Genomic DNA, 11,519 nt, shown 5'->3' on the forward strand with positions numbered 1-11,519 from the left:
CGCCGATGACCTCTCCCCTCCCCCACCCCGCCACACACACACACACACACACACACACACACACACACACACACACACACACACACACACACACACACACACACACACCGGGGCAATGTGAGACTGCCACTCCAGACTGGAATTCAAGACCGCTATACCACACACCAGGATGAGACCTTCACACTGGATGGCCGGAATACCCAGAAACCACAGCCGAAGACCTCCACACTGACGAGACCTCCATGCCGAGATCAGAACACCAAACCTGGAAACAGTCATGCCAATCTAAGACCACCCCTCTGGGATAAGGCTGCCACAGCAGGAGGCCACTGCACCAGGCTGTAAGCCTCTTCTTTGCTGGGCCCAGGCCGGGTAGAAGACACCTCCTGTCAAGTTAAAAAAGGCAAGATAACAAATGGAAACATTACAGAGAGCATGTGGAAGCTTTAGAGAATGTGCAGAGGAGATTTACCAGGATGCTGCCTTGACTAGAGGACATGTCTTATGAAAAAAAATTGAGGGAGCTAAGGCTTTTCTAACTGGAGCGAAGAAGGATGAGAGGCGACTTGATAGAGGTGTACAAGATGATGAGAGGCAAAGATAGAGTGAGTAGTCAGAAACTTTTTCCCAGGGCAGGTATGGCTATCACAAAGGGGCATAATTTTAAGTGATTGCAGAAAGGTTTGGGGGGGATGTCAGAGGTCAGTTCTTTACACAGAGAGTGGTGGGTGCGTGGAATGCACTGCCAGTGGTGGTGGTAGAGTCAGATACATTAGGGACATTTAAGTGACTCATGGATAGACACATGGACAATAATAAAATGAAGGGTATGTAGGTTAGTTTGATCTTAGAGTACGATAAAATGTGGGGACAACATCAAGGGCCAAAGGGCCTGCACTATTCTATGTTCTATGAAATATTTTAAATAAAAAGGAGAGAAAAAAATTTGGACACAAGTAGATGATCTTTGCGCTGTTTTAACAGAGACAATAAGACCATAAGATATAGAAGTAGAATTGGACTATTCAGCCCATCGAGTCTGTTCCACCATTCAACAATGGCTGATGTGTTTCTCAGCCTCATTATCCTGTCTTCCCCCTGTTACACTTGATCTCCTAACCAATCAAGAACCTATTTATCTATGTCTTAATTTTTCAGCTTGGTTGGTTAAATCCACATGCTGTTGTTTGCCACGTTTGCACAGGCTCTTTATCCCCAGTAGACAGTGCTGCACTGAAATAGCTTTGAAATCACCCTGCATTACTGATTGATAGTCAGCGGAGAACGAGCAAAAGCCATAATAAGTGGTGAGTGCTGTTCATTTGCTGCTTTCTGCAAAACCCCAGCCAATCCCTTCACCGAGTCTCATTGTCAGGTTGCCTCTTATTTCAATCTAAACGCAAGTAGGGTCGCAGTTGAAATCAAGTTAGCTACAATGTCACTGCTCAAGTGGTCTCTATTGGGCAGAACTGATGCACTAATCGTTTGGAGCATAGTCCACAAATGTAACAGTATGGAGCATGACTGTAGTAAGAATAAATACAAAGCCCCAGACGATTAATTGATAGAAGTGGGGGTAGCAAGGTGAGCCATCAGATAGAGAAAAATAAAACTTCATAAAAGCCAGAAGCATAAATCAAAATAAAGTAATTGCAACTTAGAAAATAAAATACAAAATATCAAGGAAAAAGCCCATTATATTATTTCCATAGCAACCGATGGAGAACTGGCACAGTGGTGGCTGTTTATTAATTAAAACCATTAAAATGTTAAGAGTACAGCCAGTTACAGCTAGTGCCTTCTGTAACTTAATTTTTAAGATGGTAACATCTGACTTTTGGAGGTTCATCTTGGGGGCAGGTGGAAGGATGCAATCAAAGGTTTATTGACAATGATTGCTGCTCAATATAAAATGGTCTTCGTGATGATGTTAATTCATTGCGTCTGTCAGAGTGATTGGTGGCATTTAAAATGTGCAGAGATACATGTGAGGAGGTGTAACCCAAATTCCCACTTTGCTCCAACACACTGTAGCAGAAACTGAAGAGCTTCTTGTTGCTATTGGTAACCGAAGCACAAAGCAGTTGCAATGCTCCTTCACCTAATTTCCTTTGATTTATATGTTCATTATCCGACTGTGGCATCCTGCACGATGAACATTCACAGAGATTCCACTCCCTGGAGCTCGCCTTGTGACTTGGTGGCTAACTCCGCTCCATAATGTGGCACCCACCCTCACAACTCAGGAAAATCCCAAGTCTGTCTTCTTTTTCTCTCTCTCCTCCTTTGTCTGGCTCATTCTCTAACTCTGTCAATTTCAATTTCATGCTCTCTCTTTTGTACATTCAATTTGTCTCTCTTTCTCTTTCTCTCTCCCCTTGCTCTCACTCTCTCTCTCAATGTCTCTCTCCCTTTCAATCTTGCTTTGTCACTGGGCTGGATATTATACACCCTAACCCCGAGCGTTGTGAAATTGAGGGTCCACATAAAACAGCTAAGATATTGAGATCTCCAAGTTACCATCATCCCATCCGTCCACATATATAAATGAAGGGCAAGTGAACTGTTAAAAGATTCAATTGGCCCCAATATTACCCTGCCATGCCATAACATGGTTGACGTGAGCAGACAGGTGAGAATGGGCAGTCTTATTTTTCCTAAGTTTTTAGAAGTGCAGAAAAGGGTGGGGTATATCTTGCTATCTTTTGGGAGTTTCCTTTGCACATTGGGGCACCAACCACTCCTCAGGAGATACTACCATGTTTGTCCCTCCTCCCTATGAATTTTAAGACTTTACCACCTTCAACCCCACCCTTCCCTGAGGTGACAAACCCTTCCTGCCCATTTGTACCTGCATGCAGGATCTATAGCAGCCTTTTCATGGGACTGTTTGTGATCCTAGCAGCACTTACTATCTGTTCTGAAGAAGGCTCACTGGACTCGAAATATTAACTCTTTTCACTCTACAGATGCTGCCAGACCTGCTGAGTTTCTCCAGCAATCTCTGCTCGAGTTCTCCAGCATCTGCAGTTTCTTGTTTTACTATCCCAGCACTTCTGATACTTCTTCCTTCCTGGGGACCGAACCATCCGCCATTACCTGCAAATTTCTGCCCGGTGTCGTCTCTTTTGCTCATTTTGCCAGTGTCTCTGTTTAGTTTCACTATCTCAGTCTCATTCTCTTGCTGACTCATTTTTCTCCTCATCCCTCTTTTAACCTGACACTCTCACTCCGTCACTCTTTCTCACACTTTCTCACTCCTACATTCATTTTTATAGGCTGGAAATTTAGGGAACCTCCAAGTTTCCTCAGTACCACTGAGCTAGGCAAGGAGAGCAATTCAGCCAGAGCATTGCTCCTGAATAACACTTCCTGCTGAAAGGTACATGGGCAGGGGCAGTGGGGTGGGCGGACCTTACTGTTACTGTGATGCTCCCCTACCCAACTGGCATGTTTGGAGAGTAACCAGCTGAGGGTTTCACAACTAGTGAAACAGTACCCATTACAGAATGTTACCCTAGAAAGGGCATCGAGATGGTATTTCCCTGAAAACCCAGTATGTTTCCCATCTGCTTTACATAGAATCTTCTCCAGAACAGTACTCAGCTGAGATGGAATGTGACCCTCCTCTGAAACACGTGCTGTTGAAGTCACTGTGCCTATCATTTGACATCAGAGACAAGTCAAGGTTTCCCTTTTCCCATCAGTCCAGTGCTCCATTGTCACAAATATGACCAGAACTTATATTTCACCTAAGATTGGAGGGTTGACAGTAACAGGCAGCTAGCTTTTGTATTGGAAACATTTTAGCTGGAAACCACAGCGGGTCAGGCAGCATCTGCAGAGGGAGAGCAAGCTAGTATTTTGAGTCTAGATGACTCTTCATCAGAGCTATCACTGAATGAGTTAATGATTGGGAAGTAAGTTGCCAATCACAAATTTATTTTGGTACTATTATGCAACCAAATGGGTGAAAATCAATGGTGTTTTATTCAGATTGACTACAATCTGACTGCAATACAAGTGACTTGATTGAGATGACCATCCATTTAAAACCCGTATTTTTTTTTCAAACAAGCCTCAAGATCTAACTGTCTTTTGAACGGCCTGCAGTTCAGTCACCTTCTCCTTCATGACAAAAAGGAGTCACAAGTGCCTAGTTGGAATATTTTCTACAGAAACTGTTTGTGGATACTTCAGCTCATTTTTGTACAGAACAAGATGCCTGTTATGTGTCAAAATGTCATGACTCATGGAGACGATCCATGTGGATGAACAGCTAGTCGGTAAACATCAGCATCACGGCTGAAATATTAGATGAATGGGAGTGTGTGAAAAACAGAGCAAAGTAGTGAACTTGTATTCAGACGGAGTCCGTGCAGCTGAAACAAAAAAGATCTTCCTTTGTTTCTTTGACAGGCCACTATTTCTGTGAAACTTTACTGCCAGCAGAGGAAGGAGACAAGTTGATTATCTGTAATGGCTGAAGCATCAGGGGATCACGGAAGAGGAGGACAGCTAATTAATACCTGTGATGTGACGTGCTTTCTTTTGGCATTAGGGCATTTCTACTGCTTCTATTTATTTTAAACTTCAGCAACAACAGCTTGCATTTTTATGGCTTCAGTAATGTGATAAATATATCCCAAAGAGCTTGATCACTTGATCAAGCCATATCATAGGACATTAGGACCAAAGGTTAAGTGAAAAAGCTTGGTTTTACTCTGCATTTGTGAAATAACTCCATGAAGGCTAGTATCCTGTCACCAAGTCATTCTTTATGTACATGTGCATGGTACATGACACTGACCCAGCTACTGGATTCTGGATCAGTGGTGCTGGAAGAGCACAGCAATTCAGGCAGCATCCGAGGACAGGCAAAATCGACGTTTCGGGCAAAAGCCCTTCATCAGGAATAAAGGCAGAGAGCCTGAAGCATGGAGAGATAAGCTAGAGGAGGGTGGGGGTGGGGAGAGAGTGGCATAGAGTACAATAGGTCAGTGGGGGAGGAGATGAAGGTGATAGGTCAGGGAGGAGAGGGTGGAGTGGATAGGTGGAAAAGGAGCTGGGCAGGTCGGACAAGTCCGGACAGGTCAGGGGATCGAGTTGCGGGAGGTTAGAAGCTAGGATGAGGTGGGGGAAGGGGAAATGAGGAAACTGTTGAAATCCACATTGATGCCCTGGGGTTGAAGTGTTCCGAGGCGGAAGATGAGGCGTTCTTCCTCCAGGCGTCTGGTGGTGAGGGAGCGGCGGTGGAGGAGGCCCAGCACCTCCATATCCTCAGCAGAGTGGGAGGGGGAGTTGAAATGTTGAGCCACTGGGCGATTTGGTTGATTGGTGCGGGTGTCTCGGAGATGTTCCCTAAAGCGCTCTGCTAGGAGGCGCTCAGTCTCCCCAATGTAGAGGAGACCGCATCGGGAGCAACGGATACAATAGATGATATTAGTGGATGTGCAGGTAAAACTTTGATTGATGTGGAAAGCTCCTTTGGGGCCTTGGATAGAGGTGAGGGAGGAGGTGTGGGCGCAGGTTTTACAGTTCCTGCAGTGGCAGGGGAAAGTGCCAGGATGGGAGGGTGGGTCGTAGGGGGGCGTGGACCTGACCAGGTAGTCACAGAGGGAACGGTCTTTGCGGAAGGCGGAGAGGGGTGGGGAGGGAAATATATCCCTGGTGGTGGGGTCTGTTTGGAGGTGGCGGAAATGTTGGTGGATGATTTGGTTTATGCGAAGGTTGGTAGGGTGGAAGGTGAGCACCAGGGGCGTTCTGTCCTTGTTGCGGTTGGAGGGGTTGGGTCTGAGGGCGGAGGTGCGGGATGTGGATGAGATGCGTTGGATGGCATCTTTAACCACGTGGGAAGGGAAATTGCGGTTTCTAAAGAAGGAGGCCATCTGGTGTGTTCTATGGTGGAACCGCTCCTCCTGGGAGCAGATACGGCGGAGGCGGAGGAATTGGGAATACGGGATGGCATTTTTGCAAGAGGTAGGGTGGGAAGAGGTGTAATCCAGGTAGCTGTGGGAGTCGGTGGGTTTGTAGAAGATGTCAGTGTCAAGTCGGTCGTCACTGATGGAGATGGAGAGGTCCAGGAAGGGGAGGGAGGTGTCAGAGATGGTCCAGGTAAATTTAAGGTCAGGGTGGAATGTGTTGAAGAAGTTGATGAATTGCTCAACCTCCTCATGGGAGCACGAGGTGGCGCCAATGCAGTCATCAATGTAGCGGAGGAAGAGGTGGGGAGTGGTGCCAGGGTAATTACTGACCCAGCTAGCTCAGAGCCGGCTCCTAGGGTGAGCAGAGCTGCTGACACTCCTGTTTATATCCATCAGTCAGGGCCACCTGATTGAACCAGGTTAACAGCCCCAGTCAGGAAACTCATATTCTATGAGGTCCACCTTCCTATTCTCATTCCAATCACTAAAGTCTTAAAGGGGAGGGGCAGAAAGATTTAAGGCAGGAATTCCAGAGCTTCCTGTCCAGGTAACTAAAAGCAGGCTTACTGACATAAATGGAGAATGTTGATATGTTGAGGAGGTGGGTTGGAGGAAAGATAGGAATAGGTAGCGTCACTCCGAAAGCTAATGTGCTTCCAATTAAACCTGTTGGACTATAACCTGGTGTTGTGTGATTTTTAACTTTGTACACCCCAGTCCAATACCGGCACCTCCAAATCAGGAATAGGTAAGGTTGCAAATTTGTGCACAAGGAGAGAAATTTTAAAATCAACATATTGCTGGACTGGCAACTAAAGTATTTTAGCTACACGCAGGCAATGTATAAATGGGATGTGCCATGAATTAGGACAAAGGTAGCAGAATTTCAGATGAACTGAAGTTTACATAAGGTGCACATTGGGAGGTTAGCTAAGAGAATTTTAGATTATCTTCAAATACCATGAAGACTTGAATAAAGGTTTCAACAACAGATGGACAACATTATGGATGTTACATTTTCAGCTCAGATTCTAACAGAAGTTTGTCCAAACTCCATACACACACTGCAAAGGGAAGTCGAAAGAGGGCTGCTTCCTCAAAAATGTTGCAGGATATCATACCATATGAAAATAATGTTCTGAAGATGACAAATACTATGCTTTATTTTCGAGGGATTTTATCATCAGAATCCTGCAGTGTTTTCCCACCTATTGTGTGCAATTGCTTGACTTACAAACAGACCCTGACAGATTTGGCTTGGTAAATACAGTACTTAGCACCTCTCAGATTTGACAGGACAACGCAATTGACATCCTGGTTCGTCTCCAATATTGCACCTTGTATAAAAAGGTGTTTGTTCATTGTGATTCATGCTGACCGATTTGAAGCATCACTAAGGCTTCTGGCACCACAAGCAGCTTGACTGTATGGAGCAGGGAAGAGGCATGAAGAAAAGAACAATAAATGATAGGGGATTCTTTAGTCAGGGGAGCAGACAGGATGCTTCTGCAGCTGAAGACATGACTCCACGATGTTGTGTTGCCTCTCTAGTGCCAGGGTCAGGGATGTTACTAAATGGCTGAAAGGGGAGGTTGATGAGTTAAAGGTTGTGGTACATGTTGATACCAATGATATGGGCAAAATGAGAAATAAGATCTTGTATCATGAATTCAGAGAGTGAGGCAGTTGATTAAAATGCAGAACCTCAATGGTTGTGATCTCTGGATTACACCTGGGTCCATATACTGGCAAGTTTAGAAATAGGAAAATAGGACAGATGAGTGTGTGGCTCAAGAGTTGGTGTAAGAGAGAGGGTAGATTCCTGGATCACCGGGACCATTTTTGGGAAAGGTGAGACATGTACAATTGGCAAAGTCTGCAGTTGAACCACACTGGACCAACATCCTTGCTGCTAGGTTTGCTAGTGCTGTTGGGAGGAGTTCAAAGTGGTCTGGCAGGGGGAGGGTACACAGAATATTGATGAAATAGAGACACATCATGCTACAGCAAAGGAAGCAAGTCACAGTGGGTTTGGCTATGTTGAGTGTCAGGAGAGTAAGGCAAATCTCGATGGTCTTTACTTTAATGCTGAGAGTAATGGTTATGACTTGTGAGTTAATGGAGTGGATTGAAATATGATATTGTTGCCATCACAGAAACATGGTTGAGGGAAGAGCTGGATTGCAACTCAACATTCCGGGGTACAAGATTTTTAGGTGAGATAGAGGAGGGACAGTTATTAAGCAGTCAATAACTTAAATAAGGAGAGATGATGCCTTGGAGGGGTCCTCAAATGAGGCTTTGTGGGTAGAAATGTTAAGGGGGCAGCTACTTTGTTGGGAGTGTATTATAGGCCCCCAAAGAGTTAGTGGGAAATAGAGGAGTAAATATGTAGTCAGTTCACAGTGGTGTGTAAGGAGATTTTAACAGTTCCAACACAAACTGAGATAGTCAGAGTTTAAAGGTTTAGCGGGGGCTGGTTTCTTGTAAATGTATTCAGGGGAGTTTTCTTGTGCCAAGGCCCAACAAGGAACGGTACAGTGCTGGACCTGGTTCTGAGGAAAGAAGCTGGACAATTGTTTGATGTGGCAATGGGGGAACATTTAGGCGATAGCAATCACAACATGGTACGGTACAATTTTTTTCTGAACAAGGAAAATAATGGCCTGCAAGCGACAGCTTCGAATTGAAGGGGGGAGGGGGTGCAGATTTTATTTGAATAAAGCAGGATCAGGCCACAGGAGACTGGGACTGAGCTTCTTGTGGGTAAGTCTACAGCAGAACAATGGAAGACATTCAAATGGGAGCTCGAGAGAGTACAGGTCCAACATGCACCCCTAAAAGGGAAATATAAGAGCAATCAGTTCAGGGAGCCCTGGGTATCTCAGACAATTCAGGACTGGATAAAGAAGAAGAGTAGGGCTTTGAAAATAGATTTGCAAACAGGATTAGGGAGAATCCTAAGGTACTTTATAAATATATTAAAGGGAAGAGGTTAACTAGGGAAGAAGTAAGGCTCATTAGGGACCAAAGGGGCAATCTGTGTGTGGAGCTGCAGGATATGGAAGGGTGTTGAATGAATACTTCTCTTCAGCCTTCACTCTGGCAAAAGAGAACATAGGTATGGAATTCAGGAAAAGGGACTGTGAGGAATTTGTGCAGTTTGACATATGAAATGGGGAGGTATTGGAGGCTCTGTCAGACTTTAAAACAGAGAAATCCTCTGGCCCAGATGAATCCTCTGCATCTCAGGCTGCTATGGGAGACAAGGCAGGAAATCACAGGGGCTCTGACACAAGGTTTTAGTTCCTATCTGGACACAGGGAAGTGCCAGAAGTCTGGAGGATTGGTATTGTGGCTCCGTTTTTTAAGAGGGGTGGTAGAGATGAACCAGGAAATTATAAACCGGTGAGTAGGGAGACAAGTAGGGAAACAGTGGTAGGGAGACTATCGGAGAAAATTCTGAAGGAGCGATTTAATACCCACTTAGAAAGGTATTGGTTAATTATGGATAGTTACCATGGCTTTGTGAGAGGGAGGTAATGCCTAATAAATTTGTTAAAGTTTTTTTTAAAAATGTGGTTAAATGTGTGGAAGATGGATTCAGTTGGTGTAGTTTATATGGATTTTAGCCAAGTCTTTGACAAGGTCTTATATGGGAAACTGATTGAGAAGGTTGAAGCACAACTGGAATTGAAGGAAACTTGGTGAGATGGATCAGAAACTGGCTTAGTAATAGGATACAAATGGTAGTGGCAGATGGCTGTTTGAGTGACTAAGGGCCAGCGTTCAGTGCTATGCCACAAGGATCTGCACTGGGATCCTTACTGTTTGTTATATACATAAATGATCTAGATGAAAGTGTGGCGGGAGGGGTGTTGAGCAAATTTACAGATGACACCAATATTGGTAGAGTGGTTAATAGCGAAGAAGATGGTTGTAGGTTACATGAAGATATAGATTAGAGTGGTGCTGGAAAAGCACAGCAGGTCAGGCAACATCCGAGGAGCAGGAAAATCAACGTTTCGGGCAAAAGCCCGTCATCAGGAATGAAGGCAGGAACTCTCCGGGGTGGAGAGATAAATGGGAGGGGGGTGGGGCTGGGGAGAAGGTAGCAAAGAGTACAACAGGTGGGTGGGGGTGGAGATGACGGTGATAGGTCAGAGGGGAGAGTGGACCGGATAGGTGAAGTCATTCACCTGCACATCCACCAATGCCACTTATTTTATCCGTTGCTCCGGAAGCGGTCTCCTCTACATTGGGGAAATTGGACGCCTTCTCGCAGAGTGCTTCAGGGAACGTCTCTGGGACACCTGTACCAATCAACCCCACCGCCCCATGGCACAACAGTTCAACACTCCCTCCCACTCTGACGAGGATACGCAGGTCCTGGGCCTCCTCCATCGCCACTCCCTCACCAACTGACGCCTGGAGGAAGAATGCCTCATCTTCCGCCTCAGAACACTTCAACCCCCGGGCATTGATGTGGACTTAACCAGTTTCCTCATTTACCCTCCCCCCCACGTTACTCCAGTTCCAACCTTCCAGCTCAGCATCATCCTCATGACCTGTCTTACCTGCCAATCTTCCTTCCCATCGATCCACTCCACCCTCCTCTCTGACCTATCACCTTCATCCCCACCCCCATCCACCTATTGTATTCTTTGCTACCTTCTCCTCAGCCCCACCCCCTTCCCATTTATCTCTCCACCCTGGTGGCTCCCTGCCCTCATTCCTGAAGGGCTTTTGCCCGAAATGTCGATTTTCCTGCTCCTTAGATGATACCTGACCTGCTGTGCATTTCCAGCACCACCCCAATCTAGACTCTGAATTCCAGCATCTGGAGTCCTCACTTTTGCCTACAGGAAGGTATAGATGGGTTAGTCAGATGGGCAGACCAGTGGCAAATGGTATTTAATCCTGATAAGTGTGAAGGGATGCACTTCAGAAGGAGAAACAAGATGAGGGAGTATTTAATAAATGGCAGGACACTGGGTAGCTTAGAGGAACAGAGGGATCTTGGAGTAACTATTCACAGAATCCTGAAATCTGCAGAGCATGCAAATAGGAGAGGTAAGGTGGCATACAGGACACTTCCTTTCATCAGTCATGGCATAGATTATAAGGAAGTAATGTTGGAGTGGTACAGAGCATTGATCAGGCCGTAGATGGAGTACTGTGTGCCGTTCTGGTCATCGCACCACAGGAAGGATGTGATAGCACTAGAAGGGTTACAGAGGAGGTTCACCAGGATGTTGCCTGGGATGGAAAAATTGAGCTATAAGAAGAGACTAGCTAGGCCTGGATTGTTTTCTTTCGAGCTGAGAAGACTAGGGGTGGGGGACATGATTGACGTGTACAGGAGTATGAGGGGTATGGACAGGGTGAATAGAGAGCAGCTGTTCCCCCTCATTGAGGGGTCAATCACGAGAGGGTGTAGTTTTAGGGTAAGGGACAGTAGATTCAGAAGGGGTTTAGGGAAAAAAAACCTTTTTCACTCAGCAAGTGATGGAAATCTAGACTGCACTGCCTGGGAAAGTGGTACAGCTGGAAACCTTACACCCTTTAAAACATATTTGGATGAGCACTTCAAGT

The sequence above is a fragment of the Chiloscyllium plagiosum genome, unplaced genomic scaffold (genome assembly GCF_037043375.1).
Source record: "Chiloscyllium plagiosum isolate Xiang-an unplaced genomic scaffold, Cpla_swu_hap1 HiC_scaffold_9, whole genome shotgun sequence".
NCBI lineage: Eukaryota > Metazoa > Chordata > Chondrichthyes > Orectolobiformes > Hemiscylliidae > Chiloscyllium > Chiloscyllium plagiosum.